The sequence below is a fragment of the Tamandua tetradactyla genome, chromosome 6, assembly GCF_023851605.1.
Source record: "Tamandua tetradactyla isolate mTamTet1 chromosome 6, mTamTet1.pri, whole genome shotgun sequence".
Taxonomy (NCBI): Eukaryota; Metazoa; Chordata; class Mammalia; order Pilosa; family Myrmecophagidae; genus Tamandua; species Tamandua tetradactyla.
The window spans coordinates 163,355,872-163,364,660 of record NC_135332.1 but is presented as its reverse complement, the minus strand read 5'-3'; positions in this window follow the sequence as shown (position 1 = coordinate 163,364,660).

Here is an 8,789-nt window from a genome sequence, read left to right as displayed (position 1 = left end):
CCTACATGAGGATTTAACCAAACATGGAACCACTCAGCCATTTCAGGACAGTGCAGGATTGGAAATGGAGTTATCCAGAAAGCATCTGTGGAAAGTCCTAGGGACCCCTGTGTGCTACATGCTAAACTGACAAGTTTGTTGCAGGATCTGTATAAACGGAAACTCTGCCAGCCTGGACTAAAAGGCGCAGACAAGGGACAGATTAAAGGAAAAATAACTTCAAATAGCAGAACCATAGAATCTGAGGACTAGAGTCAAGAAACCTCAGACCAGGAGAGTGGACCCACCCATGCACATGGAGAGGGTGTGTCTGCCCTGGAGTTCACAGAAGACAGACGTTCCTCCTCCCCATTGTTCAGGAAGAATGTTTCCACCCAAGGCCTCAGAGAGGGTGGAACACATTCCTAGGGGATTCAGGAAAGCCTTGCCAACACCATACTGCTCAAAGGGGGGTTGAGGGTGTGCCCTGAAGTTGCCATACAGATACTTAAGGAGGATGGGGCCAAGAACATGGTGGTCTCCCCAAGGCTTGGAGATGCTGGAGCCCTCACCCACATGTTTGGAGAGGGCAGAGCTGCTGCACAAGCCCTTGAAGAAGGTGGGACTGCCACACTCTCAATTCCAAGGATAAAGTGTCATTCAATGGATGACTCTCAGACCTTAAAATCTAAAGAAGTATGCCCTGCAAGTTTTTGGGACTATTTGGGACATTTGACCCATGTTTTCCTTCTAATTTCTCCCTATAGAAATGGGACTATTTATCCTATGACTGTCCCTCCTTTGTATATTGGATACAGATAACTTGTTCTGAGTTTCACAGATCTGCAGCCAGAGGAGAGTTTTGCTTTAGGATAGACCATGCTTGTAATTGATTTTGATGAAACTTTGTGTTCAACAGTATTATTGAATGATTTAAGGCTGAATGAATGCATTCTGCACATGGAAAAAACACATCTTTTGGGGGGGTCATAGGGTGGAGTGTGCTACTTTGAATTTGTTATGTACCCTAGGAAAGACCATGTTCTTTTAATTCATTCTTGTGGGTACAGTCCCATTATGGGTGGGACCTGTGATTAGGTTGTTTCTATGGAGATGTGACACGCCCAATTCAAGGTGGGTCTTAATCTTTTTACTGAAGTCCTCTCTGAAGAGAATAAAGACAGAAAACACAGAGAGACAGACGCAAAGAAGCTAAGAGATCAAATCCAGAGTTTATCCTAGAGAAGCTAAGAGAGGACCCACAGATGTTTAGAGAAATGTCCAGAGATATTTGGAGATAGCCATTGAAACCAGAACTAGAGAGAAGGACCAGCAGACATCACCATATGCCTTCCCATGTGACAGAGGAACCCCAGATACCAGCAGCCTTTCCTCAGAGAAAGTATTTTCATCTTGATGTCTTAATTTGGGTATATTCATGGCCTTAGAACTGTAAATCTGAAAAAAGCCAACCCATTTCTGACATACTGCATTCCAGCAACTGTAGTGAATCAAAACAGATTGCTTGATTAATGCCAGTGTTTAATGAAACCATTATTTTCATGAATGAGCAGCAATGCCATAAGAGTTACAGTACTAGTGATTGGGGGAAACACAACTAGATCTACTGATCTGGGTCCAAAACTTTCAAGCAGATCTTTAAGCAAGCAGTGGCTTCATCAATTACAGAGTGCTTCAGCTCCTTCTTCCTGGCTTTCTGTGTGTAGTTTTTTTTAAGAAAAATACTTTCTAGTTTTAAATACATTCAAACTTATGGAACAGTTATAAAACAATACAAACTCCATACAGAGAATTCCAACATACCCCTATGCAACCCTACAACCCCAGACACCCAGATCTACTCATTTTAATTTTTCTCACCTTTGCCATCCATTTTCTATCTATTTATCTATCCATCCATTTTCTAAACATTTGACTATAGGTTGCATACATCATGTTCCTTGAATATTTAATACTGCCATGTACATTTCAGAAGAACAAGGACATTCACTTATTAACCACCTTAAGTGCAGTTATCAAGTTCAAGTAATTAACATTGATATAAAGCTTACAGTCCATAATCTAATATATATATCCCACTTTTTTCATATATCCCACTAATGTTCCTTGGGCCTTTCCTCCTCTCTTGCTAAATCCCATCCAGGATTATGCATTGCATTTAATTGTCATTGTCTCTTTAATTGCTCTTTTTAAAAAAAAAATTATGGGAACATATATACCATATAAACTTTCCTATCCTAACCACGCCCGAACATATTATTCATAGGGATTTATCATGTTCACAATGTTGTGGCACCCTTACCAGCTTCCCCATCTCACCAAACAGAAACCCTATGCTCATTATGCATTAATTTATTAACTCCCCATCATTGACCTTGCCCTGCCCCTGACAACTTGTACTTTCTGTTTTCCTGAGCTTGCATATTCTCTAATATTCTCTTTTCAGTTATCATGAGGTTTAAATTTAACATCCTAAACCAATAATAATCTAGCTTGCTTTGATACTAATTTAACTTCAATAATATACACAAACTATGTTCCTATACCTCTCCATTTCCCCACCATTATGTAGTTCTTATCACAAATTACATGTTTATACATTATGGGTCCAAAACCACAAAATTTATCATTAAATTTTATGCATTTAACTTTTAGATCCCGTAGGGAGTATAAAGTGAAATTACAAAACAGATCCAATAGTACTGTCATTTATATTTACCCATGTCATTATCTTCACTGAAGATCTTTACTTCTACATGTAGCTTTTATCTACTGTCCTTTCCTTTCAACCTGAAGAACTTTTCCTTAGCATCTCTTGCAGGTCTGGTCTAGTGGTGATGAACTTCCTCAGCTTTTGTTTATCTAGTAATGTCTTAACCTCACTCTCATTTTTGAAAGACAAGTTTAGCCAGATATAGAATTCATGGTTGGCAATTTTTTGCTTTTAGCACATTAAATATGTCATCCCACTTCTTCTTGCCTTCTTGCCTCCATGGTTTCCCATGAGAAATTGGCACTTAATTTTATTGAGGCTCCTTTGTAGATCACTTTACTTCTCTCTTGCAGTTGTCAGAATTCTTTCTTTATCTTTGATATTTAACTGTCTGATTATCATATGCCATCATGTGGATTTATTTGGGATTATCATGTCCAGAATTAATTGAGTGTCTCAGATATATATATATATATATCCACACAAATTCATGTCTTTCATTAAATTTGGGAAATTTTCAGCCATTATTTCTTTTAATATTTCTTTCTGAGTTTTTCTCTTTTTCTTCTTCTTATGGGACTCCCACAATGCATATTTTGGTACTCCTGATGGTGTCACACAGGTACCTCAGGCTGTGTTCAATTTCTTCATTTCTGTTTTTCTTTTGCCCCTCAGACCGGATGATATTAATTGTCTCTAAGTTCACTGATTCTTTCTCCTTCCATTTCCAATCTGCTGTTGAACAACTCTAGGGAACTTTTAATTTCTGTTAGTGTGGTCTTCATCTCTGTTTGGTTCCTTTTTATAATTTCCATTTCTTTATTGATAGTCTCTTAGTGTTCATCTATCATTTTCCTGATTTTCTCCAGTTTTTGGCCCATGTTTTCCTTTCACTATTTGTGCATATGTAGGGCCATTTTTTAAAAAGTCTTTGTCTAACCCCTGGTCTGATCCTCCTTGTTGATGGTTTTTAATGCCTTAATCTTCTTCTTTTCCTGGGCTATTACCTCCTGTTTCTTTGTATGTTTTGTAAACTTTTTTTTTTTTTTTTTTTTTTTTTAAAGGAAAGACAGAGAGAAGGAAGGAAGGATAGAAGGAAGGAAGGAAGGAAGAAAGGGAAACAACTTTAAACATTTTCTTGTTTTATTGTATTTTGTTTTTCCGTTTTTTGTTACATGGGCTGGGGCCGGGAATCGAACCGAGGTCCTCCGGCATAGCAGGCAAGCACTTTTGCCCGCTGAGCCACCGCGGCCCGCCCTGTTTTGTAAACTTTTGTTGAAACCAGGATATTTTGATATTTTAATGTTATCACTGAAATTTAGATTCTGTGATGTCTATTTCTTAAGCTTGTACCCTGCTATGTTGTGACCAAGTTTTCCTTGACTGCCAGTAGCTATAAAAAAAAAAAAAGAAGGAACAAGAGAAAATACCTATCCCAGTCTTTGCAGACTGACCTCTGTGGTACTCTCCTTCACAGTTTATCTATACAGTGAGTTTAGAGAATACCTCTGGGCCAAAGCCTAGGGTCCTCCCTGGTCCTTTCTGCACATGCATCCTTTCTTGGGCATGTATATGTGGAACTAATATTTCTCCATTTATAAAGATATGAAAGTCCCCTCTTTCCTTGCGGTCCTGGGCACTGCACTGAATGTCCTAAGCCAGCACTCCCTTGACCTAGGCAGCACAACCTGACTGATCTCCCCTAGTGTTCTACAGGTGAATTCTCTGAGCTCCTTTCTACATACAGGGCAAGTTTTGGGGCAATAAGTCATTCACCAGACATACATGCTCACAGCATGTGCACGAGGATCACTCTGCTCCCTCTGGAACCATGACGAGACATCATCATTGGGAGGATGGGAAAGCTCTACAGCAAGCAGGTGAGGGGTTGAAGCCAGCCAGGGTGCCAAAAGATCCTACTGCTTTTAGGAAGGCTTTTTCTTTATTCAGTGCTTGCCCTATAACTGCAATGCTTTAACTTTTTCTAGAACCCTGAGAAAGACGTTTCTGACTATTCTTACTGATTATTCAAAGCCTCTGCAGGGGTGGGGGTAGATGGAGCCCTGAAGCATCTCATTCTGCCATCTTTATCCTGCATATTCTTTTTTATTAAAGCAATTACACATACATTTCTCTACACAATCTACAGCACCTTGAAATTTAAATAGCATTTATCTAGAATATGAATACAGTTAAAAATCATGTCTGCTATAGAAGAGACTAGCAAATATAAATAAAATTAATGAGCATCAATAGGCAACGTGCATCATCTTTTTCCTTCTTCCATAAAATCAGAATAAAACTTCTTCTTAAGCAGTGAGATAACAAGGAATGAGTTCTTGTTCTTTGAGTTAATAACCCTTCATACACATAAACCTAGCCCTAGTATTTCCAATTTCCAGTTGAGGGAGCTTAGGCACAAGACTTTTTAAAGACTTGATGAGTTATTTTCAGACCACGGCCTGGTCTCCTATATCACCTAAATCAATTCCTGCCCTGACTTTCAAGCATTTCCATTATGATGACGATTATAAATGTTCTTCTGCATCAGGTGCTATCCTGCTGTGCTGAAAAGAGGAAGAGTTTTTCCTGTAGGAGCTCCCAAAAGTCAGACTCATCTCTCTAAACTTTATGGGTGACTTAAAAAGGATAAAAAAGCCTGTTGTGGGGGAGTGGGCGCAGGAGGGCAATTAGAAATATGTACAATGAAATTGGTTCAACATGGGGCCTGACACCAAAGAGTTCAGTGAAGAGAAATAAGGGAGATTGATTAGGTGTCACTAGAGAGTTAGCAGCGCACATATTTGATGCCCAGAAACAGAAGGTTAAATTTGCAGGACATTCCTCTTCATGTCACTGATGGCTTCTGTCAATGAGGGATCAGTTACAGGATGATGAATATTGTCTGCCAAGTTACTGTTCAAAAGTGCCCCCTTGGTTTAGTCTGGAATCCCTGGGTCCATTCCAATGAAAGTTTAAGATGAATTACAGTTCAAGGCTTATTGCACATAGGGTAGATCTAGTGGGAATATTTTAGGGAATTCTCCAGATTTCTCTAGTGTCTGTAAGTTTGGTGTCAGTGGGAGATTAATTAATGAGTCACAGTCAGGCCCCAATGTACACAGCCTTTTTGTGACTCTAGATAAACATGGCCCCATGTTTATCTAGATCCCATGTTAGGATCTTAACTATCCTAAGATCATGAAATTATAACTAATTAGCCACCCTCCACCCCACTACCACTATTGCTATTATTTCTTGAATACTTAACAGGGAGCCAGAGCCTGCACTAAAAACTGCAAGAACTATAATAGGAAAATTATTTGGTTTCTATCCTCAGGAAACTAAAACTTAGACTCATCCTGTCCTCTCATGAATATCCTCAGGAACACTTTAGAAAAGACGGATAACAATAATAGCTAAGACTTAGCACTTTCTAAGTGCTAGATACTATTTTTAGTGCTTACATGTTTTATCTAATTTAATCCTTGGTCTAATCTTCATAACTCTGAAGGTAGATGTGATTATAATCCTTATTACATAGACAAGGAAACGGAAACACAAATAGACTAGGTAACTTGCCTGACATCACTTAGCTAGGAAGTAGTGGACATGGAATTCAAATCTGGCTGTAAAAGACCAAGTTTCTTAGCTACTCCCCTAAAGCAATCATAACTATAATTCAGTAAATACTTTCTATGGGCCAGACACTGTGCTAAGTCATTCTGCATGTATTATTTTATGCAACACTTCCAACTAGTGACTACCACCATTTATGTAATATTTTCTAAATGTTTTCATTTGTTTCTTATCACATTTCTGTAATATCAGTAATATTTTTATCTTATAGATAAGGAAACTGAGGCTTAAGGAGAGATGAAACTTCCCCAAGGTTAACTCTGCAGGACTCAGTCTTTGAACAGTCTTCTCCAAAATCCAATTTCCCTGCATACTGCACATTCTTGCATGTTTCAAGAAAAATGCCTTGAGATAATGTCCTAGATAAATGATAAATATTGTCCTAATCAAACACAATATTGTCTATTAATCAGGGTTCTTCAGAGAAACAGAACCGACAGGATATAAGTGTGTTTGTGTATGTACATATGCTTATATGTATCATATATGTTTTATACACATAAAAATAGAATTCTAAAATTCTAATAATTCTAAAAATAGAATTATTAAGGAAATTGACTTGTGTAACCATGGGGATTGGCAAGTCCAAATTCTGTAGGGCAGACCACAAGTTAGAAACTCTGATGAATGTGACCTGGTATTCCCCAGGAGAAACATGCTGGCTGAAGTATAGGTAGAAATTCTTTTTTTCCTGACTTATGAAATCCTCAGTTCTGGCTTTTAAGACCTCTAATTGATTGGATGAGGAGACTCCCCTCATTGCTGAGTGCAATCTTCTTTGTTGATTGTAGATGTAATTACCCATAGATGCAATCCACTGACTACATTTGCAAATTCATCTGTGAAATACCTTCACAGTAACAATAAGACCAGAGCTTACTTGACCACACAGCTGCACACTGACCATATAGCCAAGACGAGAAATGAAATCAGCCATCACACAGTGCCATTTTTATAGTGCTTTACTCCTAACATTTGGATTCGCTTGAGACCCAAGATGAGTATTAGTATCTCAGTTTCTAGATATCAAAACCGATGCTTAGAGGTGGAGGGCTTTCTTAGAGTCATACCACTTCGTCCTCACTCACTGACCTCACTTATTCACTAATTCACTTAAGAGATGGGCATGCTATTGTGTACAGGCACGGAAGATATAAAGCTGAATAGGAACCCTGTTTTCTGTAATTTGTAGCAGAATGGCAAGGCTGTCATTCTTTTCCTCTAAATATTTTCTGCTCGGTCTATGGATCTGCTTTGACCTGATGCAAGAACAAACCATTTGAAGAATCACACACCTGATCTCTACTGGCAATACTTCCTCCAGGGGGGCTCCCTTCCCTGACTGTTTCCCTTCCTTTTCTTGAACTCTGATGGAGAGCAGAACCTGCCCATCTAAGGAGGCATCTACCTCAACACTTGGTTGGCCCTTGGTTCTGTTCCCCACCATCATGTGGGAGCTGGCTCTGAATGACACGTTCTCAGCATCTGTAAGCTGAGATTTCTGGTAGCAACTTGAGAAATCCAATCAGTGAACTGCAGTGCCTCGGATCTGAACAGCTTTAGAAGTCATGGTTTCAACTCTCAGACAAGTGACTGTATGAGCCCTGTCTGTACATGATGGTGATGGAACATGCTAGAATACTTTATGCAGAGCGCCAAGTTTTGTCAAGAACTTGGGGGCTGTGGACTGACCTTGAAGAGGCAAATCTAGAAGGCATGAATTCAGTGTAGAGCCCTAAATTCCCTATAGGCTTTTCTTTTCCATTGTGTGTGAACGGAGGGTTGTTAAAGGAATTGTGTTTAACGAAAAAGCATGCAGAAAGTACAGAATTCCCATATACTACTTCCTCACGCAGTTTTCCCTATGATTAACACTTTGTATTAGTGTGGTATGTTAGTTACAATTGTTGAAATGATACTATTATAATTATACTATTAACTGTAGTCCATAGCGTATATTAGGGTTTACTCTTTGTATTGTACGGTTTCATGTTTTGTTCTGTTTTTTACTTTTGATGATGATGAGAATAATGACCAGTGTGTCTCACAGCCTATAACTTTTTTTTTTTTTACTGCACTGGGACTGAAGTTTCCCCTCTGTTCATTGTCTCTGGCACTAACTACCCCAGGCAGCAAAAAGTAAACGGGAAAAAACCACAGGCTATACAGCCAAGCAGACGTAAATTAGAAAATTTCTTCTTCTCCACTGTGTACGTAACCTTGTCAGTTCACTTCTAAGAACCAGCCATTTCCTTAGTAAGAAGATTAATGATCGCAAACTCCCCCAACGGTTCTCTGAGATAATGCAATGAATAAATGAGAGTTCCTTTTATTTGAGCTCCCTGAACGGCAGATAAGGGGTCAGACAAAGGGGCAAGACAGAAGCTCACAGCTTTGTCCCAGCAAGGAACAAAGTGTCTGGGACGCACCCCATGCT